This window comes from Protopterus annectens, chromosome 2.part0, assembly GCF_019279795.1.
Source record: "Protopterus annectens isolate FY-2018-M chromosome 2.part0, PAN1.0, whole genome shotgun sequence".
In the NCBI taxonomy this organism is placed as follows: Eukaryota; Metazoa; Chordata; order Ceratodontiformes; family Protopteridae; genus Protopterus; species Protopterus annectens.
Genome location: NC_056728.1, coordinates 1225692418 through 1225720251, shown reverse-complemented (window position 1 = coordinate 1225720251; position 27834 = coordinate 1225692418). Strand labels below are relative to the sequence as shown.

At 44.3% G+C, this 27834-nt stretch overlaps 1 protein-coding gene across 3 annotated transcripts in view; it reads left to right on the top strand.

The window, feature by feature from the left end:
• Positions 1–27834, top strand: part of GABRA4 (gamma-aminobutyric acid type A receptor subunit alpha4) — a 1254879-nt gene that overhangs the window by 1194947 nt on the left and 32098 nt on the right. The window lies entirely within an intron of this gene.

The window sequence follows — 27834 nt, the reverse complement described above, 5'->3', positions numbered from 1 at the left end:
CCCCTCCAAACCCAAAGGTCTCGGAGCCATCCCCCGTACCGATCACTGTTCCTCCTCCGACTACTTCGCTCTCGGAGCCTGTTATGACAGGTTCCTCTATCTTTGACCCTTCAGCTCCAGGGATTCAACCTGTTTCCTTGGAGCCAATTACTCCATCCTCGATGGCTCAGTCTGGAGCCGAGGGTTCTGGGAGCCGATGCTCTCGTTTCAATTCCAAGGGGGACAGTCACCCTGGGTTCTCTTCGGAACCGACCCTCCCTCTCTGAGCCTCGGCTCAACTCAGCTCGGCTCCCACTTCTGCTTCAGAGCCGTTCCCTCTTGCTAGGAGTCTACCATCTGCCCCCTCAGGTCTTGCGTCTTCTTCGGAGTGGGGGTGAAAGGCTTTCGAAGCTATAGAGAAGGCTTTATCCTCTGCCAAAGCCATTCCTTTGGAACCTGTGTCCCACCAGCAGCAGGCTGCAACCTCTTCCCCCCTGCCACCCCCACAGCATAGGGAAGCAGAGGCCCAAGTAGCCTCCATTGGAGGCGCCCCCTCTTCCGAGACCTCCCCAGATTATCCCACTGGAGAGCTCCCTCGGAAGAGGTTATGTAAGAGGAAACATGTCGACTCCCTTGAGTCTGTCACATCAGACACTGATTTAGAGGAATCAGAAGAGTCCCCTAGATCTCCCTCTGAGGATGTCTCCTTCTCTGACATCCTAGAAATCCTTAGACAGAGGGGTGATTGGAAGACTTCTAACCCTACTGAGGATGAATCAGTGTATCTTGAGGCCTTTGGCTCCCGATCTTCCACCTCTTGGCACCACCTTATGACCAACTTTTTGGGGGTCATTTCGAGGAAAGCATGGACCTCTCCAGATTCAGTGGAAGCCATCCCGAGGAGGCCAAACAAATTTATGACAGCACCTGAGGACAAGTCTTTCCTTAGCAAGGGAGTTCCAGTTGATGCTATGGTGGTAGCAGCAGCCACCAAGAAGGAACTATCTGAGACATCTTCTAATATCCATCCTCCTAACAAGGAGTCCAGGACGATGGATAGGTACGGGAAGTGTACTTTTTCTTCAGCGGCATTTACACTAAGATCGCTGAATGACCTGACTCATTTCACTCATCTTCAGAGGGATCTCCTGAGATGCCCTCCAGGGTTCAGTAGCTCCGGTTTCCATGGACAAGGTTTCCGTACAGCTCTCCACCCTTACTTCCATAGCTAACTCCTCCATGAGGCTGATCCCATATGCAGCAGATGGAGCACGTAGAGCAGCCACAGCAGGAATATCCCTCAGGAGACATTCATGGATGTGTCACTGTAATTTTACAGAATCCTTCAAGTCTTCCTTCACTAATGTTCCGTTTGATGGTTCATCTCTTTTTGGACCGCAAGTGAAAGATACTTTGACTAGGTGCGAGCAGGAAGGAAAAACCTTATCTGCCGTTGGAGACCGTTTCTCTCTCCCATCCAGACCCTATCCCAAGGGTAATACAGGAGGAAAAATGTGGTTCCGCAAATCCCAAAAAGGTTTTCCTCAAGCACAAGGTCAACCCTCCCCCAGGGTCAGAGGGGGGGATATAATGGAAGACGCCACCCTCGCGGCAGAGGAGGTCTGCAATATCAGCGAAACAGAGAAGCTTTCTCTGATCGTCCCGCCCATCGACCCTGAAGGGTTGCCCAACTGTCCGTCTCTGGAGGCAGTCGGGGGTCATATATCGCTGTACCCAAGCGCCTGGCTAACTATCACTCAAGATCGTTGGGTACACACAGTAATATCCAGAGGTTATTTGATTCCCTTTATTTCCAAACCCCCAACAAACTGGTCTCTTCCAGACGTACCACCCATCCAACTAGACCATGCAGTATCAGAGGTCATCTCACTGCTGCAAAAAAGAGTCATCCAAAAAGTCCCCGCAGGGCAAGTAGGATCCAGAACCTACTCTTGATTCTTTTTAGTTCCAAAAAAGACAGGGGACTGGAGATCAATTCTAGATCTCAACAGTCTCAACAAGCATGTAAGAAAATCAAAGTTCCGAATGGTCACTCTGCAGTCGATATTTCCCTTTATCGGGAAAGACAACTGAATGTGCACAATCGATCTCCAGGATGCGTACTACCACATCAAAATGGACAGGCGCTCCAGGAGACACGCTTCTGGCTGGGAGACAGCCATTTTCAGTTCAGAACACTGCCCTTTGGCCTCACTACAGCCCCCAGAGTGTTTACCAAATGTATGGCAGTGGTAACGGCTCACCTGAGACATCAAGGATTTCAGGTGTTTCCGTACCTAGACGACTGGCTCCTCACTGCTACCACCAAGCATCAATTCATAAGGACCAGGGATGAGACTCTATCCTTGTGCGCCAGCCTAGGCATCACTGTCAACTTGCAAAAGTCAGTCTTATCTCCCTCGCAGCATATTGTATATCCAGGCTCAGAAATAGACACAACCACCATGTCAGTAAAGCTAACACAGGAAAGAGTGGAATCTCTACACAGTCAGATCAGATCCTTATTAAACAAACAAAGAGTCCAGGCCAGAGTAGTCCTTCAAGTCCTTGGGACTATGGCTTCCGCCATCTTATTAGTTCCTCTTGCTCGCCTACATATGAGGATTCTCAAATCGATGCTGTTTGCACAATGGTCGATGCAAGACCTTCCATTGTCTCACCAGATATTAATAACAAACGCATGCAAAAGGGATCTGACATGGTGGTTACACATGAAACAACTTGTCATAGGTTGTCCACTTGTTCCTCCTCAAGAGAAAGCAGTTTTGACCACGGACACTTCCCAGATAGGGTGGGGGGTCATTATCTGGGAAAGACAGTCCAAGGTACTTGGCAAAACCACGAGAACCACTTGCACATCAATGTTCTGGAGATGAGAGCGGTGCTATATGCATTGCAAGCACTTCACAGCTCCCTTTCCACTGGAACGATTGCGATTCAGTCAGACAACATGTCTGTTATGTGGTACATAAACAAACAAGGGGGAACCAAGTCTTACCCGCTTTGCAGAGAGACCTTAAGAGTTTGGAAATGGGCGATGGATACTCAATGCTTCCTGATAGCAATGCATATCCTGGGGAAATCGAATGTAATGGCAGACAAACTCAGCCAAGCAATTCTGATAAACCACGAGTGGTCCCTGAATCCAGTGGTTGCGAAAGAGATTTTTCACAAATGGGGCCAGCCTTGCTGCGATCTGTTTCCAACTCACCTGAACACCAAATGCAGCAGCTACTTTGCCTTCATTCTCCATCCGGGGATGTCACCCAGGGATGCTCTAGTTCATGATTGGCCCCCGGGACTTTTCTATGCCTTTCCTCCCTTTCCACTCATACCCAAAGTAATACAGAAAGCAAGACAGTTGCGGAGTTCCTTGATCCTCATTGCTGCTTACTGGCCTTGACAAGTTTGGTTTCCTTTCCTATGGCCCTACCTTTTGGAGGAACCATAGATTCTCGACCCATCTCCAGATCTCCTGATTCATCAATCGAGACAGTTCCACCCCTCCATCCACACCCTCAAATTGACAGCATGGCTGCTCCAATTCCACGTATAGCCAGGTGCATTCCCTTATCTCCAGCGGTCAAACACATCCTAATTTCATCCCATAAACCTTCCACTCAGAAACCATATTCTAGCAAATGGAAAAGGTTTTCCCTTTGGGCTACGAATCGGGGCTTAGATCCATATACAGCTCCTTTAGAATCCATTTTATCCTTCATTACACCAATTTTTCATGAAGGAGTGGCAGCCGCTACAGTTAGAGTTCAATTAGCTGCCATTTCCATTTTGGTTTCATGTGAAATCCAATCATGCAACACTCCCTCTGTAAAACCTTCTTAAAAGGAGTTCTTCTTCTTAGGCCCCCAATAAAGCAACCATTAGAACTCTGGGACCTAAATTTAGTCCTCTCATCTTTGATGTCTGCACCCTTTGAACCATCCTCGTTGTCAGACTTAAAATTGTTATCATGGAAAACCTTGTTCTTGGTAGCTATAACATCAGCTAGGAGAGTCTCGGAACTTCAAGCCCTAACTATTCGACCTCCATACATTATCTTTCACAAGGATAGAATCTCTCTCAGGACAAACGCTTCCTTTCTTCCTAAGGTATGCTCAGAACACAACCTGAATACTACCATTGAGCTACCTGTGTTTTTTGCAGACCACTCTAATAAATCAGAGTATAGACTTCACCAGCTAGATGTCCACAGGATACTCAGATTCTATATACACAGGACCAAAGAATTCAGGAAATCGGATCAACTTTTCATTTTCTTTTCTGACAAAAGGAAAGGCTTACCTGTTTCAAAAATTACTCTTTCAAAATGGCTTTCGGATTGCATATCCTTTGCTTATCAACAAACTGGTAGACAATTACCGTTAAAAGCTAAAGGTCACTCTACTAGGGCTGTAGCTACTTCACATGCCTTTAGATCTAGGCTCCCAATTGATACTGTTTGTGCAGCAGCTACTTGGGCAAGACCACACACATTTGTCACTCATTACAAATTGCATTTGGCCTCCCGGGACAGGTCAACCTTTGGGTCCACTGTGTTGAAGAGTCTCTTTGCTTGAGCCACCCAGGATAAAGGTGTTAGGGACGCTGTCCCATCCAGCAAGAATTACGGCGAGATAGGACTGCATAACATAAAGAAGTTATGTACTTACCATAACGTTCCATGTTTGTAGTCCATCTCACCTATATTCTTGCGTCCCTCCCTCCAACCCCCTTCCTGTTTCTGGGGGATCTAGTGGACCTCTTTTTGGGGCTGCCTGACTTTGCTCTTTATTGTCCACCTGGAATGGATTATGTTTATAATCCTGTGCTGTATTTATACAGCTTCTTCCTTATTATTATTACCTGATAGGTATTTATTACTTTCTTGCAAACTAGATCTGGGGAATTGCCGTGAGGGACCATGGGATAGGGGCTAGCCTCGAGCCAGTAAAAGCTCTTGAGCTTTAGTATCAGCCGAGTCAGAGCCGAATATCAGCTCCGAACCCATCCAGCAAGAATATAGGCGAGATGGACTACAAACATGGAATGTTATGGTAAGTACATAACTTCTTTATATAGTGGTCAAAGAAAAGAAGACAAAAGTAGCATTGATCATTAAAATCGCCACACCTAGTGACTACAGTGTCTTGCATACAGAGAGACACAAAGTCATAAAATACCACGATCTGCAGGCAGAAACAAGAACCATGGGGAAGAAAGATACCCACACAGTTCCAGTAGTAGTAGGAGCAACTGGTCTTATAAAAAAGAATTTACAATCGTATTTAGATATGTTACCAATTCATGTAAGACCGTACGAATTGCAGAAGGAGTCATTAATGGGCACATTGCGGGTGCTGCGAAGAGCACATTTGGCTAACATCAAAGAGTGAAACAATACTAATTTCATGAACTTTAATCATACTTTGACTTAGGAATGGGATCCATTTCCGTCATGATATTAGAAACCCAAAAGACTTGGAGAAATTAAAAAAAAAAATCATGAGAAATAGCATAACCTATGGTAATGTGAAACAAAGAAGCTGTCATACTGGCAAACCAAGGGAAGTCGTGTCTGTTGCACTTGCCGTGGATATGGTATGTCCTGCCAACTTTCATGATACTACAAGATGTGTCCCACATTCCGCATTTGATAAGGTGGCAATCCTACTCTGTGTTGCCTATCTGTGTGCAATATGTAGGCATGTGTAGGCCCTGTGAGTAGCTGCTGCCCCCAATGACCCACATGTATGTAGGCATGAATGATAACTGCCACCACCCACATGTGTAGGTACCTTCTAAGGCTGTGGCAACTGTAAGTAGTGTTCTGTCTGTTATTCACCCACAAACTGATGTTAACACACTGCAATGGGGTCATGCAGTGGGTATGGAATGTTGCCAAGCTCCTGGCTTCAAGATGAATGCAGAAAACAGTACCATTATACCATATGGTGGGAAGGTGGCCCCACTATTTCCCACATCAACAGCAACCCCATAAACACATAAACTGTGTTAACAGACCTCAGTACTCAGGTTGATAAGTAGTAGGACACTGCCAAGATAGATCCAGTAAAAACACCATTTATTAGATGTAAGCGCTTTCGGGATAGCCCTTCATCAGACATAATTTCAATGCATTAAAACAGTCTTTATTTAAAATACATATCAGCCAATCACTTACTTACAAACACCCGCCTATTTTGTAGGGCGGGTTTAACAGGTGATACATCATTAAGACCTGGTGGTCTATGAGCTCTCAAATCAACTATCCACTTGGATTCTGCTAGAGCTGTCCTGTGTTTAATATCTCCCCCCCTGTCATTAACCCTAACATTAACTATACATCTAAATTTAAAATTATGTGTGGGGTTCAGGCTTATATGTCTATAGAGTGCATTGCTTACATCAAAATTCCTAATGCTGCTAAGATGTTGAAGAATCCTGACTTTTAACATATTATTGGTCATTCCAATATAAAAACAGGCACATCTCTCACAGTTTGCCATATAAACTAGGTTTATGCAAACATAGTGCTTTCTAAATGGGAGACCACAGAGATTTTGCACAATCAGGAATGGAACAAACATATAGCCTTATACGCTAGATTTGTAGATGATGTGTTTATTTTGTGGGATGGGGACCGGTCCACTTTTGAAAACTTCCTAGCTTTTCTACATACAACAACTACTTTTTTGACTTTTAGTGCAAAGACATCATGTGATAAGATAGATTTTCTAGATGTCTGCATAGAACAAACTGATAAGGGGTTTACATCAAGACTCTATAGAAAGGATTGTTGGCAAAACACTCTGCTATCCTTTGACAGCATGCATCCAAGACATATTTTTCCTAACATCATAAAAAGTCAGATTGGTAAGATATCTAGGATATGTTCTGAGGATGCATGCTGTGAAGAGGAATTGTTTAAATTAGAACAACACCTTACATGCAGAGGCTACAGGAAACCCTTGATAGATAATGTTATGGAAAATGGAAAACAACATAGGGGAACAAGATATAAGCCATGGTTGAATAGGACCGATAGAGGTAGACAGGAAGAAACTGTGTTTAATAATAAGCAGGAAAGAAAGATGAATTTGTTGTTTACTTATGGAAGTAACATCAAGGACATTTGCCAGATAGTACAGAATAATTGGAATATACTAACTAGTGACATCGGACTGAAAGATATAGTAGGTGAATGTCCGAAATTTACTTACAGAAGAAATAAGAACTTAAAAGAGTTATTATGTAAGGAGGTACACTTAAACAAAAAACTAGAACCAACTTTGAGTGTAGGCACTCACCCATGTGGTAACTATAAGGCATGTGTGCATATCAGGGGGGACACGGATTTTAAACATCCTGATATAAGTAAAGTTTTTTATTTTAAGGGGAGGGCAACATGTAGGACAAAAAACCTAGTTTATATGGCAAACTGTGAGAGATGTGCCTGTTTTTATATTGGAATGACCAATAATATGTTAAAAGTCAGGATTCTTCAACATCTTAGCAGCATTAGTAATTTTGATGTAAGCAATGCACTCTATAGACATATAAGCCTGAACCCCACACATAATTTTAAATTTAGATGTATAGTTAATGTTAGGGTTAATGACAGGGGGGGAGATATTAAACACAGGACAGCTCTAGCAGAATCCAAGTGGATAGTTGATTTGAGAGCTCATAGACCACCAGGTCTTAATGATGTATTACCTGTTAAACCCGCCCTACAAAATAGGCGGGTGTTTGTAAGTAAGTGATTGGCTGATATGTATTTTAAATAAAGACTGTTTTAATGCATTGAAATTATGTCTGATGAAGGGCTATCCAAGCTTACATCTAATAAATGGTGTTTTTACTGGATCTATCTTGGCAGTGTCCTACTACTTATTGTTCTTTGGATATATCATTTTTAGTATTTGGGACTTCAGCACAACGTTTCTTCTCTGTTTGGTTACTCAGGTTGATAACACTGTTGCATTCAGCCATCAAGTAGAAGCAGTAGTCAGAAAAGCCTTGGACGTGGTTCACCACATAGGTAAAGGGACTGTATCCAGACAAAAGGTGGACATTACCTCTGTATAGTTCTCAGTCAGTACAATACATTATCATCATGGCTGGTCTGGTATGTACCTATCCAGACAGCTGCAGTAACTGGAAAGTCTATGTTAACACCCACAAAGGTTATCCATGGCCTTCAATACCTGTTCCATGCAGACAGCCTCGAATCAGTACTGCCTCACTTGATATTGGACAAGTTGTCCACAGGTGGGCTGTGGCATGCATAGATGGCAATGTTGTGCTCAACCCTTCAACAAAGCCTACCCCATATACTTGAGTCTAACTCTGTGCTTCTTACCAGCACCACAGGCCTGAATCACATATGCAACAGCAAAAAAACCTGCTGGAGAGACAGGTTTGTCTCTCAGAGGCTGCCCTGTCTCAGGAATGCACTTCCCATACATGTCAGACAGAGTACCATGCAGACCTTCATCAAGTGCATCCATGATTTGTGGATGGAAAACCAAAAATCTGTCCCAGGGGTCCAACCTGTGTCCATCAATGCCAGGGGCAACAGGTACTGATTCATGATTCTATTTGTGATAAAGTAATGGCAAGGCTTGTAAGGGACCTAGGGCCAGTACTCTAGTAACCTCCTATGGACCTAAGAACCTGCAGTCCTACGGAACTCCCAGGTGACATGTATCAAGAGTAGCATGCTTTGTCAAGGGGTATGCATACAGGATTATGCTGTCTGCCCCCATTAATCCTCACACACTGTTCCATGCATACGCACCTAGGTAAACATGCACATATACAGCCGTAGCTTGGCGAGGAATAAATCTCTGCATTGCCACTACACCATTATGAGCTTCTGTAATGGCAGCAGGTCACCATGACTTAGACACACACACACACACACACACCCCTGGAACAGAAAGAGAATAAGGTCTGTCAAACAACAGTCAGTCAGCAGTACTAACATTAATAAATCATCATGGCACAAAGGTACATGCACGGTACATGCACTTTGATGTTTAGGCATGACAGTTGCCAGCAGAAAGCACCTTACAGGTCATAACACTACTGCACTAGAAACTACCATTAACTGTACTATATTCACCCTGAGCATCATGCACATATCAACATGTCCCTTCATCAATGGTATGGATAACAGGGATGTGGCACAGGTATCATCACATGCACAAGGTGTGGTGTGGGGTTGCCAAAAGGCCTAGGCTGTGGCATACAATTGACATCATGTGTGTGTGTCTGGAGGAGTACTAGTCAGCTGGGCCGTGAAGAGGAGCTGTGTTTGTCTGTTGGTCACCTGCATGTGACAGTGCTGTGTGAGTGTGTGCATGCACACAGTCAAGCCATGTGCTAGCCCTACACGAGTGTATGTTGGACAGCCGTGGACCATGCATGGCAAACTGTACAGTTCACTGTCTTCAGCCATGAACACGGGAACTAGTTCTGCCAGGAGTTGCACTGGCACCACCATGCCTAGGGCCAGATGCGGTACTACTTGCTGATGGTGACCAGTGTCTGATGGGTCTGTGTCCCTCATGAGACTGCCCAGGACCACGTGCCCCTGACCTGCCACACTGTGGTGTGGACAGCAGCCTCCATTCGATAGTGCTGGTGGTACTGCCACTGTGGGAATGTGACTGTGCATGGCCATGTAGGCTCTCAGCTGATGTTGTTGCTGAAGTACGGCCACGTGCTTGACACCCTACACCCACCACATGTTCCAGCACAGACATTGCACGGTTAAGGACTGACAGTGTCTCACCTCACCGTCTGTTGACTACATCAGCAAAATGGCATAAGGCATCACCAAAGCCATTGAGAGAGTCATGCATGCCAGGCAGTGTGGCATCGATGACCCTGAACATCCATCTAGTGTACCATTCACAACATGCCTGTGCCTCCATGATGGACCGACACATGCGTCGGGTGACACGTGCTGTGATACTTCTGACAGGTGCTGGATGGGCAGCAGTCCTTCTTTGAGCACCCCTGTCAGTCTGCATGTTTGGGACCTTGCCAGCTGCCTGGCTATGGCTAGTGTCTATAGTCACAGATGCCATAGTCGCCACACTCCCCTATTCAATGCCACCACCCTCTGACTGCCTAATATCTGTGGCTGCTGGCGACTGGGTATGTGTGTGCATACTGACTGTCTGCGGGGACATTGGGAGTGGTAGTGGGATGTCAACCAATGGGACACATTCAGCCCCCAACAAACCCACCTGTGCCTCACAATGGCCACCAACATCATCAGCACCTGATGACACACTGACATCAGGTTGTTAGTGGGACACACCCCAACCCCATGGTCATCTGTGAGTGGTAGACAACATGACCACATTAATTCCTGCACTATAATGCCTGCTGATCCATGCACCCCTCCCCCCCCACACACACACACAAAAATAGACACACACCCACACAGATGAGGTGCCACAAAAACATTATACAGACTGCACAACACACAATCGGACCACAACAGACACACTCTATACAGGGCCTCAACAACATGCAGTGCAGCTATGTCCAGTTAATGTTGCTATTACTATACACCTGTGAGATACGTGACACGTCAGACTATGTGATGGACCCTCACCTAAAACACAGTGCACCTGTTTACACAATAGTAATGCACCCATGTATAGTAGACTAGCTACACCTTTACAAAAATATATGCTATTACGTTACAGCTACTGCAAATATGTTACTGGGCTTACTAATGTGATACACTGCAGTGAAATCCACCACAAGTGAACATGCACGTACTGCAATATGGCTAAGCTTAACAGTAGTGTCCATGGTAAACTGGCTGCCATTAACATGCCTGGGGTATAGATGAGCCATAACAAGACAATTCCACACTCAGTGGCTAAAGGATGATGGTCCCCAGCCACAACAGAAGTACCTATGGATTTGTGGGGAAGAGGTCTTGTCAGCAGACACACATGTGGCATTGGTACAGGATAATATGTGCAGTTATCAACATGCGCAGTACAAATTGCGATACTACCCAAATTGCTGACATTCACAATATGTGTGCACACGTATGCATTACAAAACCCCACCCACAAATAGGTTCATAGGTTGGTACTGGGCTATCTGCCCGAAGGCATATATTAGCCCAGCCATGTTGTGCGGTATTCACCACCCCTTTAGTAGTTCCCTAGACCCTTGTACTAGCAGCTAGTACCCTTGGCCCCTATCTAGTAGTGCTGTTAGTGTGATCCCCGGTGTGAACTTTCTGTTACCCATCCACTCATCAAGGTTCCTCTTGAAGAGTGATAGTGAGGGGTTCTGTCTTATGTAGATGGGGACCCTTTTCCATAGTAAGGGAAGTCTCTGTGAAGGGAATCTGTCCCTTCAGCATGTTCTATTCATTGTTGTGTTGAGGTTTATATCCCTAGAGCATGTAGCTCGAGTAAATTTGGTTTTGCTAAGATGGAGCATGTTCAACAATTCTGGGTTGGACATGGCTCTGTACGTTAGACAGAGATCGCCTCTGAGAAAGCGGTATGCAACAGAGAACAGTCTTAGCTTTTTCATTCGTGCTGCATAGGGCAACTGTTTGAGGCCAGTAATCCTCTTGGTTAGGTACCTCTGTGGTCTCTCCAGCTGCTGGAGATGTCTAGCCAGGTACATTCCAATTGGTGCATTGTACTCAATAATGGGTCTGATGAGGGAAGAGTAGAGGGGCACCATTACATCCTTAGATCTTGATGCGAACCCTTTTGTGATCAGATGGGTCACATAGAAGGATTTTCTAACCACTTTGGCAACATGGTTATCAAAGGAAAGTTGACTATCTACTTGGGTCCCTAGATCCCTTATTTCTTCTTCAGATTTCAGGGGATTACCTCCTATGTTGTAGTTTGTGGGTACTCTGTTTTTTCCAAAGGGGATTACTATGCATTTTTATGCATTTAGTTTGAGACCATGGCTTTGACACCATGCTTCAGTCTCATTTAGGCCCTTCTGGAGGATCTCCATGTCAGCCGGGGACTCTGTTATAGCACCCAGTTTGCAGTCGTCTGCAAACTTAGTCAGCCACAGCCCTTCCATGCTTGCCTGTACTTTTGAGAAGTATATGCCAAACAGGAGGGGCCCCAGGACAGAGCCCTGAGGCACACCACTCGTTACTGGTCTGGATTCGGACATAGATCCCGCTACTCTTACTTTATGGGATCTGTCTGAGAGCCAGTTTGCGATCCATCTTGTGACATAAGGGTTTATGCCCAGGCTGGTGAGCTTATCAATAATACCTGAATGGGGAATGGTGTCAAATGCTTTAGCAAGGTCAAGGTAAGCCGTGTGTACCTCCTTTCCCTTATGTATAGCCTGAGTAACTGTCTCAAATAAATCCACCAGGTTCAGGAGGCATGATCTGCCCTTGACGAAGCCGAACTGTGTGGGGTCCAGCGACTGGAGGTTCCCAATCTCTCCATTTATGAGTTCCATAATGATTCGCCTTGAATAGCCTTACAGATCAGACTGGTCAGGCTTATTGGTCGGTAGTTCCCAGGGTCAGTTGTGGCCCTACCCTTGTGTAGCAGGACCACTGTTGCCATGCGCCATTCTATGGGCACATATCCTGTGGAGAGGCTGAGACTGAACAGGGTATTAAGATGCGGGGTTAATTCCTTTTGGAGCTCACGTATGACACAGCCTGGGACACCATCTGTTCCCATGGAGGCAGTGTTTTTAGCTTTAGATAGAGCCTTGTTAACCAACGTATCAGTAATAATTGGACCTACACAATCCCCTGGAATGGTAATAGGCCCTGTAGGTGGTGAGGGGGCGGGAGTAATTTGCACTGAATCTGTCAGCCAAATGCAGATTGACCTGACATATGTGCACAGGTATGCAGAGGCTGCCACTATGAATGCTACAGTATTAACGTGATGACCACTGGAGGTTTACCTGGATGCTTCTCAGCTGTGGAATCTGTGCCACCTGTCTCCGCGACATATGCCATGATATTTTCTTGTGAGCTGGTGGCTGAACCCTGGTTTGCCAGGAACTCCTCTGTGGCTGAGAGTGGGGGGTGTGTAGCAGGCCCTCCCCTGGTGTCAGCACAGTCCCTGGCCACAGCTCCGGCCCTTTGCCAAGCATGATGTATTATATCTGTAGCACGGTGTTGGACCTGTTCATAGCTCTTGTCCTAGTGGCCCACATCATTCACTGTTGCTATGAGGTCTGCCCACAGTGCAGCGTGGTCTTGCTGGGTATGGCAAGTCCTTATCAACAGCACCCGCTGATGGAGTCTCAGGGCATCAATAATGGCGGCGGTCTCAACTTCTGAGAATGGTGGATTGTACATCCCACCTGACAGACATGAAGAGGGGAACACATCACAGGACCACATATATTGCTCACCACAATGTACCCACCCTGCACATCCACAGTTGCCACCACTATCCACTGCTAACTCCACATCATACCCAGCCATCTGTCACCACAGTATGTATGTGGCTGTCTGCAACATAGTGGCAGTACATTGTGCATTGCCCCCTGATCCTGATGTTTCATGCTACTTGCTCCATGTGCTATGAGGTGTTCAAATGCATTTACCTGTTGCACCTATTACTGCTTTGTTCATAGCTTGTCTACATGGTATGCTGTGGTGTCAGCCTCCTAATGTTTTAGTAAGCACCTGGGCTGTAGGTCCACCTCTCAGGTCTCCCTTGTCTTCCTCCCTCAGATTCTGGACTATACGGGTGGACAGGGTCGTACATTTTCCCCTGCCAGTGTGGTTGACATGGGTGTCCTGGCACAGTGTAGCATCTCCCTCATGTACACGGATAGACAACCATCTACAAACACCACCAAGGAACACACTGTGTGAGAGATGCAGCGACAGTAGGAACCTGCAGTCCATGCTCCCTCCCTGTCAAGGTGACATGTCTGTCCCCAAACAGGTTGTTAACACAATCAGTATACCTCTCAGACCACCCAAACCTACACAACACACACACACACACACACACACACACACACACACACACACACACAAATGCAGTGGACCTCAACATCCACATCCACAAACAAGGAGACCTCCGAGGCAAAGCCACATGGGAACGCCACAGCTGTGCACTGCACATACCACACATGGCCGCACACCTGTGTCCCATAGAAATGCAGGCGTAAGCACTTGTCAAACATGTTACACATAGTAGACTCCATTGTGAGAGACAGTGATGTGCCTCTCACCTGGCTGTATATATGGTTGGTCACAGTTACTTGTGTCAGCTGACAGACTCCACCATATCACATATGCAGTGCTGTCTCTCACCAACAGGTACTTGCTTGAGTCTGTCACAATCCATGTTGGCGTGCTTGACCTCAGATGTACGTCCCTGGACTATATGCAGTGAGACATGAGGTGAGCACACTTATTATGTGTCCCAGGCAGGTATGTCCCTAGCCTTATGCAGCATTCCACTGTCACCCAGTCTGATGCTGCAATACATTCAGGACATGATTAACCTTAAAACGAGCCCTTTTATCCTGTGATATCCAAGTGGTTCCAGTACCTGTGAGTCTGGGATGCTGTGGTCAGCAGACCACAGTGCTCTGCAACAGATGGTCTCCATCTGTCTCAACTGGCCTTCAGGCATCTGGCAATGGTTCCTGCCACCCCACTAGTGCCTTTATTAGGAAAAATGGTGAGGTTATCACTGCCAAGATACAACTGTCAGCACAGCACACGTTGAAAGCCATGCTGCTAAGCCCAGGTGTCTGCACATGAATCTGCCCTCAATGCAATCATTCTTAACCCTGGGAAATGCTGACATCTGTGCAGTCACACAGAAATGGTTCGAAGCTGTAGAGAGCACCCCAGCCTTACCTGGTCTACCATCCTGTCATGTAGTCATACCTCAAAGTGTGAGGGGAAATGGCATGAGACATGTGATTGCAGTATGTATGAGACACATACACACCTCCATGCTCTACAGGCAGTAAGATGCACAGGGGACACCGCAGGGGAAGTTCACCATTGCCAACACACCTATTCAAATCATAGCTATCTACCGGCCACTACATGTGACCAGGAATCTCCTCCTGTCTATACGGACCTCAACAACTATATTCTAATTTGGGTCTGTAAGCTGAACCTGGGTCATTTGAACGATCCAAACATACATTGGCAGATGTACCCATGCCAGCACACGCATGGCCAGAGAGCCATCAACAGTGGAATTACAAACACCTCGATACGCTAGGGGCTACCCCCAGATGAGGTGAAGGAGTGTTGCAATTGAGATTACACAACACAGGTTACCACTGCAGCATCCCTACGGTGTCATCTTCTGTGGCAAAGCAACCATCATGCGGTCACGTTTCCAGTCACCATCTCAATACCCATCTTTCTAGGGTCACACATACATACATCTCCAATGTGGAATACAGCCTCCTGGGGGTGGTATATACAGCTTCACAGCCCCAAACCCCTCTGTAGGGACTGCCACCAGTATCCACACATACACACATGTGCTAGATGTACATTTGTATAGATGCATGCAGTCAGGTATACCAGACAGGACTACATCATCCTCTGCAAGAATATGTAAACCTGTCTTGTGGACATCTGCAATACATAAATGCCTGTAACAGGGATGACATACCACTGTCCAAGACAAACTAGCGGCAGCTGCCCATTTACAAGCAATGTTGCATTAGTGTGAACAAGTGAATAGGATCAGTCCTGGGAACCTGCACAGCAAACACAGAGCCCACATTGTTGACATCCACTACCGACAGTTATCTACCGTTCTGCACATATGTCTGCAACATCACAGGAATCACCAGCATCTGTTCACTTGTGGTGGTCAGGGGCACCAGCTATACCAGTGCTGTAGGTATAGGATACGTGATTTCTGACAGAGTCAGTGTATGCTTCACCCCCTGGCCCCCCAATCCAGTACATCAGGATGTCCACAGTACCTGCCCCCCTCTCCTATATATATAGGGAACAGGTTACCACTGCCATGTGAAAGTCATGGTATACATCCGCCATGGGAGCCTATCACATGACAGGATGCATACTACATGACCCCAAGCATACATTTGCAACAACATAAGCCACTGTATTCAAAGGAGGCCTGACTACTGCCTTTATCACAGCCATGTGAAGGACAACCACTGTCACCCCTTTACACTAAGGTGGTACATCCACCAATCTGTCACACTATACACCCATCAGCCTAACTCATCTGTTCTGCAAGGCCATAGCATAGTTTATAGTGCAGCTCATTAACAAGGACATTAGCAGTCTCCACACACTCCATCATGCACAGTTAGGCTTTGTCAAGGAAAGGATCATGTTTGTTACAGTCTCTTGACCTCTTTGACGCAGTCACCAACGCCATGGATGGGGGGGGTGATGGTGCACACTGCCTACCTTGACCTGGAGAAAGTAACCCACCTGGCCATAATAGATATACACTCCCAAGTATGCGTCACACCATACATTACCATAGGGTAGCACACTGGCATGTTGACATGACCCATGTAAAACATATAGGAGAATCCACACCAAGTGGTTGAGCCATAATTAGCAGCATAACCTATTGTACTGTGTTTGGGCCTCTGTTATGTGTGATGTACACATCTGTGGTGCAGGGCACAGCCATTGGCCTATAGCCAACCATGTCTGCAGATGACTGCATGCTGTGTGCTGTCACCAGATTCCCTAGTGATGTGGACATCTGCCTAGGAGGGTCTCATGCAGATACATGACTGGCACCAGAAACATTTTTATTTATTGACATTGGTTGATCAGAAAAGTCCACTGGGCCATTGACCCATTTTCAGTGGAGGCCCGGGGACAAAAGCTCCACGGTAATACATTTAAAAATAAAGAACATTAAGACATTTAAGAATTTAAAAAAACATTTGCACATTATATACCATAGTGGTAGTACATTCCATATAGTACATTTAAAATGAACATATTTGTAGTTCCATATTCAGATAAAAATTCTCAGAAGGTTTGAAGCAAGAAAGAGAGCAAAATCAATCAGTAAAGGGGCAGAAGTATATAGTGAGGTAACTTGTGAGTGTCACTTAGGATAGTTTAGCATGAGGTAGGGAGAAGGAGAGAAAAGTCAGGCAGTAAAGGGCAACAATATATAATGAGGTCAATTGTGACTGTCAGGATAGTTTAGCATGAGGTAGGGAGGCTATGGGGGTCTGATTGCTGTGCAGTGACAGGATACGTTTTTGTGGTAATGTAGTTTGAGTGATGATTTAAAGAGTTTTGCAGATTCCATTAGAGTTATATGGGAGGATAATGTGTTCCAAAGTTTGGCTATATTACAGGAGTATAGACTTTCTCCATCTCTTTTGTTTGGTTTTATAACCTTTTTAGTTGTTTCTGAGATGATTTAAGCGACCGAGTAGGAGTGTATGTTTGTAGGACTGAGTGAAGTGCTGGGCAGAGGTGGGGTTTGAAAATTAGTTTATGTGCTAGTGTTAGTTGGGTATAAGAAAGATGACTCGAGAATTCAAGTCAGTTGAGTTCTGCAATTGCTTCACAGTGGTGTGTGCGCGGTTTGGTTTTCCTGAGGCAAATGTATCTATTTTATAATAGCAGGATTGCAGCTTATTACTAAGGGATGAGAGTAGGTTAGTAAAGATAGCACTTCCATATAGAAGGGAGGGGAGGAGAAGGGTACTTGCTAGTTTAGCTTTGGTTTGCTTGTTGAGGTATAATTTGTGCCTATATAGTTTGTCTAATTTAAAGTGTACATTTTTTATTATGTTATGAATATGTGGCTCAAAGGTAAGTTTGTCATCTATTGTCATACCTAATAGTTTGGCAGCTTTAGCTATTTCTATTTCAGTTCCATCTTTAGAAAAAATCTTAAAGTCTATGCTTGGTGGTTTTAAAGTGAATAGGAGTAGTTTTGTTTTTTTGGTGTTTAGTAATAGTTAAGAATTATTTAGCCAGGTTTCTATGGAAGTAAAAGCTTTTTGGGTTATTTTGAGAAGGTCAGAGAAATTGTTGGCGGAAGATATAATTGTCGAATCGTCAGAATATTGGATCAAGTTTCCTAGTTGAAACACTTTGTGAAGATCATTGATAAAAATATTGAAGACTAGTGGCCCTAGAATGGAACCCTGAGGGACTCCTATGTTGTTTTTTTGATAGGTAGATTGCGCATTTTGCCATTTTACTGATTGTTCTCTGTTATTGAGGTAGGAGGTAAACCATTTGACAGAATTGGGGGAACATCCTAGTTTTGATATTTGGTGTAGTAGTTTATGTGATACTGTGTCAAAAGCTTTTGACAGATCTAGTAGGATTACTGAAGTATAGCGACCAGTGTCAAGGGCTTTGTTCACAGTATCAGTGAAAGAGAGCAGGGCTGTAATTGTGCTGTGTCCTGGATGGAAGCCATGATGTGTGGGAGAGAGAAGCTCATTGTCTAGGAGGTGTTTAAGTAATTGAGTGTGTACACATTTTTCTAATATTTTTGATAGTGGTGAAAGTATTGAGATTGGGTGGTAGTTTGACAGGTCATGGGAAGTTCCACCTTTATGTAGTAGGGTGATTTTTTCCATAAGTTTGGGACATAGCATTCAGAGAGAGACCGATTTATTAGTATACTGACTAGGTATGCAATTGCACTTGATGCTGGCTTTAAATATTCGAGGGGGGGTTTGTCAGCAGACAGAGAGATCAGGGCTTAAGTTTATTTAGAAGTTTGGATATTTGTGAGGTTGGAATTGGTTGGATGGAGGATGAAGGTGCTGTTGGATTATTAATGCAGGAGTCTAGAGTAGGGGAAGTTTTATTATTATGTGAGGAGTCTGTTGTAGGGTGTTTGATTAGGTTTTGAATAGTAGTAATGAAATGGGTGTTAAAATCATGAGAGATCTGCTGTGGGCTTTTGTCAGGTGTGGGAGATGGGTTTTGTAAAGTTCCAGGATTAAGTAATGTGGAGACTGATTTCCAAAACTTATTTGGATTGTTGTTTGCAGTAGATAGCTGCAAGGTAAAGTAGTTTTTCTTATCTTGTATGGCTAATTTTTTGGAAGTATTTCGGAGTTGCTTATAGGTAAGTTCGGTTTGTTTAGTTTTAGATTTTTGACACTGTTTCCATGCTTTATGTCTATGGAGGAGGCTTTGTTTTGTTGATTTAGTTAGCCAAGGGGCATGGTTGGCCTTGCTACGTTTTCGTGTAGGGGCTAAGCTATTAAGTGTGTCCAGAAAAAGTTTGTTGAAGTAGTTAACAGCTTCATCTAGGTGGAGAGTTTTTAGTGGGAGCCAATTTTGGGTTTTTAGGATGCTTACAAATTTGTCTGGGTCAAAGTGGGTGACATTTCTGGATGTTTTGTAGGTGTCTGTTTTTGATATTTGGGTGGGTCCTAAGGGTGAATGCTGAGAGGTGATCACTTAGTATGTTAGGTAAGGTGCCTGAGTTAGAATAATTTTGTGGGTGAGATACTAATATCCAGTCTAGGATGGATTCTGATCTAGTGGATAGGCCGTGGGTAGGAGATGTAATAGGCTATGTGAAGCTGTGTAGGTTTATGCTGTTTACTGGAGAGTTGGTTGTTAGGTTTAGTCAATTAATGTTTGTATCTACTAACATGACCTCAGGCTGCATACCAGGACATGCACTGTCAGCCCCTTTGGGGGAGAGTGACACCCCTACATATTGTCATAGTACTAACAACATTCTAGGCACACAATCAGTCCTGTGTGATCTGTGCACACAGGTCAATGGCAACATGACATTTCACCAGCATGTTGCTTCTGTTCTATGGTAAACATTCTACATGGCTCACCTCATACCTAAGGGTATGTCATCAAGGGATATGGGATCCTAACATCCCTGTATTCCCCACAATAAGGCCCATTAGTGTGTAAAATGCCCCGTTCGTCATTCACCTCACACACTACACGCAGCATCTGGGGACATCACAGAGATTCCCACCAGGGAGTAACAGGGCGTCAAACATCTGCCATACACAGGTAGGCTATAAGCCCAACCCTGTAACCGGTTTCATACATACTCCTCAGAGGTGAACTCTGTCTAGCATGCAAGGCAATCACAGACTCCAGATTGTTGGGACTGCTGTGCAAGTGCAGCTCAAGTTCCACTCTATTAACACAGACACACGCCCTCAACCTGGTGATGTGTGATATCAACTGGTCTTCTTGGTGGCTCAGATGTGTGTCCCACACACTCACCCTGCTGTGGAATGGTCACCCTGTCTACATTAGGCAGGTTAGTTATTTACACCTTTGCAGGCAGAGCCTGGATAACTGGATGGTTAACTGCACATCCACAGGTTCATAGGTAGGTATTAGGCTATCGTCCCAAGGGCCTATGTAAGCCTAGCCAACAAGGTTCCCTGGCTTACGCCACCCAAGAAAGTTATTTACCTGTGCCACTGTCGAGCAGAGTCACAGAAGTGATCCCCGGGATGTATTTCCTATTTCCCATCCACTCATCAAGATTTTTCTTGAAGAGTGCTAATGAAGAACTTTGCTTGACATAGATGGGTAGCCTGTTCCAGAGTATGGGAAATCTCTGGGACAGGAATCTATCCCTCCAGCCTGTCCTGTTTATTGTGATGACAAGGTTTAGGTCCCTAGAGTGTGTAGCTCGGAGGGATTGGGATTTCTTTAGGTGTAGCATGTCCAACAGCTCTGGGTTTGAAATAGCTTTATATGTTAGGCAGAGATCACCTCGGAGTAGGCGATATGCTATGGAGTAAAGCTGGAGTTTTTTGAGGCGGTCAGTGTGGGGCATTTGTTTGAGGCCAGTAATCCTCTTTGTGAGGTACTACTGTGGCATTTCCAGCTGCTGCAGATGTCTTGTGAGGTACATTCAAAAAGGGTCGTTGTACTCTATAATGGGTCTAATGAGTGTCGAGTAGAGGGGAATAATGACCTCTCTTTTCCTGGATGAGAACCCTTTTATGATGGGGTGTGCCACAAAGAAGGACTTCCTGACTACTGTGGCAATGTGACTATCAAAGGAGAGACTACTGTCCACCTGGGTCCCAAGGTCTCTTATCATACATTCGGTGTTAAGTAGATTGCTGCCTATGTGGTAGTTCATAGGGACAGAGTTTTTACCAAAGGGGATGACACTGCACTTTTTGGCATTGAGCTTGAGGCCATGGCTCTGACACCAGGCATCTGTCTCAACGAGGCCCTTCTGTAGGATGTCCACATCATTTGGGGACGTGACTATGGCGCCTAGTTTGCAGCCATCTGCAAACTTCATTAGCCAGAGGCCTTCTGTGTTAGCCTGTACTTCAGAGAAGTAGATACCAAACAGGAGAGGTCCCAGGACGGAACCCTGTGGTACTCCACTTGTCACTGCTTTGAGGTCAGATTTGGAGTCTGCAACTTTTACAGTGTGGATTCTGTCAGTGAGCCAGTTGGCAACCCATCTTGTGCTGTAGGGATTTATGCCTAGTTTAGTGAGTTTAGCTATAATTCCAGAATGGAGGATGGTGTCGAAAGCCTTGACGAGGTCAAGATAAGCTGTGTGAACCACCTTACCCTCATCTACGGCTTTGGTGACTGCCTCAAAGAAATCGATCAGGTTCAGGAGGCATGATCTGCCTTTCACAAACCCGAACTGGGTGGGATCCAGAGTTTGGAGGTTACCAATGTCTTTGTTTATGAGTTCCATGATGATACGTTCCATGGCCTTCCAGACCAGGCTCATCAGGCTAATAGGTCAGTAGTTCCTGGGATCAGAGGTGGCTCTCCCTTTGTGGAGTGGGATAACTGTTGATATGTGCCATTCAGTGGGCACAAAGCCTGATGCAAGGCTATTATTGAACATGGTGCTTAAGTGGGGAGCCAGTTTGTTCTGATGTTTGTGTAAAACGCAGCCTGGGATGTTGTCCAGTCCCATGGATGCTGTGTTTTTGGCTTTAGAGAGTGCATCTTTTACCTGCATAGTGATTACAGGGAGTCTGCATTCTTCCTGTATAGATATGGGCCCTTTAGGGGGTGTGTGGGGGGGGAGTAAAGTTAGCACTGAACCTATCTGCCAGGATGTTGGCAATATCAGTTGGTTCTGTAATTTTCATGCCGTTGTGCTGTAACTCAAAGCAGATCTGGGTGTTGCCATCGAGATTCTTGACATAGCTATAGAATGCTTTGTGGTTGTCCTTAGAATTAGTGACAATTTTGTTTTCGTAGCTAGCCTTGGAGGATCTTATAAGGGATCTCAGCTTCGTACTGAGGCTGACCAGGGAGCTCCTCCACTCAAGGGATTTTACACTCTTTTGCAACAGTTTCTTCCTTCTGTTGTACAGTTTGTTTATGGCAGGGGACCACCAGATTGGCTTCCTTTTTTGGAGGATAGCGGCTTGGTTTTGTTTGGGATAGCACGATCCATGCACTCGTGTAAGTGCTTATAGAGTGCATTTGTGTAGGATTCAGCAGTTGTAACTGTATTGTCCATCTGCATGGGTGTCATGAAGTTCACCACTTCTGTCTTAAGAAGCATGAAGTTGGCTTTGGAGAAATCTTTTACCGTGGTTTCCTTAATGGGGGGCTGGGTGCGGGATGTGGATATCAAGGGTGATTAGCTTATGGTCGGATCGGACCAACACGGAGTTGACTTCAGGTGTGGAACACCGGTCACTCATGTTGGTAATGACTAGGTCTAGGATATTGTTGCCCCTGGTGGGGGTGTGGAAAAGTTGTTCCAGGGCATTGGAGTTTATGAATTCCAGAAAGCGTTGAGCTAAGGAGTTGGTACACGAGTAGTTTTCCCAGTTAATGGTGGGGTAGTTAAAGTCGCCCATTATTAGGGTGTTTGGTTGAACCCTAATATTTTCCAGTACATCAAGAAAAGAGGAGTGAGAATCCTGGGGCATGGTGGGGGATCTGTAGCAAGCTACAATTTGGATTGCAGTTTTGCCCAGAGTTAGTTGCATTTGAATAACCTTGGATGCATTATGCTGAGCAACTAGCCTGGAGGTGTGGATATCCTTAATGAATATGGACACACCTCCACCTTTGGTGTTTCGGTCCAGGTTACATGACCGAAAAGTGTGGTATGAGTTATAGCCTGGTAGAGTAGGGGTGCTCTCTGGAGCCTTGAACCAGGTCTCAGTCACTGCACAGATATTGATGTTCTCCATTTTAAGGAGTGCCTCGAGTGAGTGCATTTTAAGTTTAGACTTCTAGCATTGAGTAGCATTACCCTCAGTTTTTGCTTGCCTGTTCCTGTTACAGTGGTGAATTTGTTATTTGAACCTTGCCTAAAAAAGGCACTATAGGGGCAGCAAGAGCCTTAGCCAGTATCCGGAATCCCAGGGGCGACAGGTGCAGGCCATCTGTGACAAAGCATCGTGGTCTGTCGACCATGTCATCCCAAGCAGACAGATACTGGATCCCCTTAGAATGACACCAGAAGCTTAGCCAATTGTTGAAGTCAATAATTTTGTCCTTGTACTGCGGTATCATTCTAGGTGATGGCAGAATGCTACTCAGGGCTAAGGTCATACCTGCCTGAGCTACAAGATCGGAGAGCTCTTCCGTGTCTCTTTTCATGTAGTCCAGGGAGGTAAGTCTCAGGTCATTCACACCAACATGGACAGTGACAGAGTCATATTTGTACTTGTTGTGGAGTGACCTGAGTGTGTGGGTTATGTGGCAGATCCTGGCACCCGACAGACAGCTGACAGTAACCTTCTCCTTGTTTAGCCTGGTGAGTGGGACATCAGTGTGCCTGACTATAGAGTCACCTATGACTAGTGTGCTGGGTACGTTGTTTTGCCTTATTGGCTGTGGTTGAGTGGCACACTGAGTCTGTGGGCTATGTATCATTTGGGTTGTGTTGGGTGGTGGAGATTGCTTGTGTTTCTGCTTTGGAGTTCTCTGTTGCTTAGACAGATTATTATTGAGAGCCTCTGCGAATGTTTTTGTGTTGCTATGTGTGGATTTTGGTGGTATAGATTTAGTGAGACTATGTAATGAGTGTGGTGTGGTACAAATGTTTACCTTCTCCTCATGACTGTCAAGTTCAGTCTTGGTTGGAGAGAGCTTTACCTCCAGTTTGTCTAGATAAGTGCATCTCTCACAGGTTGTAGTGTTGGATGGTAGGTGGAGAGGGTTGTCTGTGTACATGAGGCAATTTCTACATTGCCTCAAGTTGCCCAGATTCATCAGATAGACAGGAGAGAAAACTGGGAGCTGACCCTTGGACATGCCTGAATAAAAAACTATTTTCCTCTAGATAAGTGAGGAAAGTGAGTACAAGAGCTGTTTTTCTGTAAGCAAGTGAGAAAAGTAAGTACAAAAACTGTTTTCCTCTAGGTAATGAGGAAGATTGAGTGCTAATAGTAATTAGTAGCTTATTTAGTGCTTACAAGTTCTGAACTAGTGCTGAGCACGAATAAGCAAATTTAAGTGCTAAAACTAAGAATCTGTATCTGCACTAGATGAGTTACAGGACAGAAACAAGTGCAAATGCAGGCTTTCAAATCAGAAAGTTGAGAGAGATGGAAGAGATTGCCCAAACGGCCAATAACTACAATTTCTGGGCCAGAACCACTCCTTATGTGGTAGACAGGTTACCTAGTGCTTACCACTCCCACTGATAAGCTAGAAGGCTTCCCTCCAACACAGAAAGGTTTGGGGGGCACAGAAGCTTACATACAGTCCTGGATACAGCAAATCTGTATCTGGAACACTAGTTACAGGAAAGGTAGGAAACAGGCTTACAGTTTTTTTTTTCTTTACAGAAAAGTAGCAAAAACAGTAGTAAAAATAATTCACATGCAGTGCAAGCTAGCACACTTGAGTATGTAGCAATATTAGACCAAACACAGTTTAAAAAATGCAATTATATTAAAAAGGACTAAAAGCAAGTGCATAAAGAGTTTATTAAAAGCTTTGGACTCAAAATTACTTACCATTAAGAAACTTCAATTGGAAGTCTCTTATTTTCAACAGTGCTTGACTGAAGGGATTATACCTAAGGGACTGCGTAGTTCCTTTACACCTACAGGCTTATTTACTGATAACACATTCATCTCTGAGCTAGAGACATTGTTTAACAAGCAAGGGGCAGAATTGTTAGAGCTTATGATTAAGAACTATTCGAAACACATTAATGTTTTATTGGACGAAGCGTCAACGCTGGATGCCAACATTAAAGCCGATGTGAATTTTTTTAGGTATAAATTTGACTACCAACGATCTTTTACTAGCATTGATTCATTGTTAGTTAAGTTGAAAGCTAACAAATTTAAAAAGCTAGTGAGAGACAGAGATGCCTATCAAACCAAGACTGCCTACTTAAACTTGGTTAAAAGGGCTAATAGATCTAGCAAACATATGGAAAATAGCCCTCAAGCCTTGGAAAACATTAATGTGAATGGGGAGGGGGTTGCACAACCCCTTACTGACGGAGGCCCTAGCTGTGAAGGAGGAGAAGTAACCAACGAGCAAGGGCCGAGGAGAAGTAACAGAATTAAATCTTTTGGTAAAAACAACAACAACCACCACCAGAAGCCTTTTTTAGGCAAGAAAGGCAATCGATATCAGAGGAACAGGAACTGGAATTGACTGAAACTAATGTTAACCAAATAGATGATACACCTGAGGTTAAGCAAACCCCGACAGTACTATCTAATCTGAAGGGAGACTTTTTTGTTTACAACTTTTCTGATATTATTGTTGATGAAGTATTGATAGAATTGTTGGCTAAAGGTCTGAATTTCGTTCCTGATCATAAATTCAGGCTAGCCAAAACCTTATTGGACTTAAAACTGTTTGTTCGTAAACTCAATTTAAACATTTTCTTCAACAACACTTTAACCAGTGACATGTCCCACCTAAAGCTGGCTAGTTCCTTCAACCCCCCTCTACATCCTTGCCTTTTCACTTTTGAGAAGGCCTGTGAATTGGATTTTAGACACTTATCCACAACAGAAAGGGGAGAAGGGACTATTAAAAACACATCTCCCGATCAGATTTTGGCTTTAGATAAAATATGCAATATGGCAGTTAGAGTTATCAAGCCAGATAAGGGAGGGGGTCTAGTTATATTTGATAAGGCGGAATATTCCACTAGAATGCAGCAAGTACTAGATTCACCAGCTTATGAAGGCTCTTCGTTAAATGAATTAACAAGTACCTACAATAGAATCAAGGGTTACTTTAGGGATTTGTACCTTGAGGGCAGGATCAACATTGATCTTTACAACTTTATTGATGTTTCCTACCCCAAGGTCCCAGTTATGTTTGGGATCCCTAAAATTCACAAGAGCCTTACTGATCCACCTATGCGTGCCCTAGTGGATGGAAGATGTTCCATTACACATCCATGTGCCCGCCTTATCGATAGTATTATTGGAAAATACTTGAAAACTATTCCCCAAATCTGTAAAGATTCATGGTCCTTTTTGAGCTTAATAAATGAAACTCAATTTGACAGTAGCCTTAATTTTTTGACCATCGATGTGGTTGACCTCTATACATCAATACCACACGAAGAGGCTACTGAATGGATTGAGCTCATGCTCAAAGATTGTGGGGCATGTAACAATGACATTTTCTTGGTTACGGTGTTACTTGATATAGTTTTGTCTTCAAACTTCTTTATGTTTGAAGGAAATTATTATCTACAAAAGAAGGGTATAGTGATGGGCTCCCCATGTGCAGCAGTGTAGCCAACATGTTTGTTGCCTATTGGGAGAGAAAATACCTTTTTAACCATCCCATCTTTGTAGAGCACTCTAAAATCTATACCCGCTTTCTTGATGATGTATTTTTGTTGTTTAAAGGGAGTGAAGACAATGCTTTGAACTTACTAGCACACAAGAATTCCTCAACACAATTTTTAAAATTCACGCATCATTTTTCATCAAATGAGATCGATTATCTTGATGTCCAGTTAAGTAAAGACACCATTAACCATAGATTTTGTTCCTCCATTTTCAGGAAAGCAACGTATTGCAACTCGTTTTTGCACTTTACAAGTTGCCATCCTTGGAGGCAAAAGCGTTCTATTGTTAAGGGCCAACTAGTTAGGGCTGCCCGTATGTGCAGCACGGAGGACGCTTTTGATAAAGAATGCTCATTGTTGTTTGACATGTTCTCAAATCGTGGGTACCCAGCAGACTTTATTTCTGACTTAATTCGTGAGGTATCCTCTAAACGATTGAATGGCACTTGTGTACCTTTGTTGTCATCCATTGAACATCAACCTCCTTTTGTGAATTGCACTGTACCATCTAACTTGGTGGGGAGGGAAATGTCACCCACTTCAAATAGTGAAGTGGCTTTTAACACTCATAATAATAAAAATTTCTCCATTGGCTTTATTTCCCCTTTTAATATCAATTCTGGGTCCTTGTGCTCTGTCATTCGTAAAAATTGGTACTTTATCACAAATTCCGGATTACATGAAAAGTTAGTCACAACACCCTTATTTACATTCAAAAGAGGTAACAACCTTAAGGATTTACTACAACGTAACAAACTAACCGATTTTATGGTTAGACAAAAAGGGACTTCTAGTTGTGGCTGCTGTAACTGGTGTTCCTATTTACGAGTGGGAAACTCCTTCTCCATTGGTGAAAGGAAATACGTAATTAACCACAAAATAAATTGTAACACCAAGTCCATTGTATATGTGGCTTTTTGTGAATGCTGTCATGCATTTTATGTTGGTAAGACGGACCGACGATTTAGGGACCGCATTTACCAACATATCTATGCTATTAAGAATAAGAGGAGCGATAATGCCCTCTCTAAACATATCTTGAGTAATTGTGGCCATAGTTTTAAATTCATGGGCATAG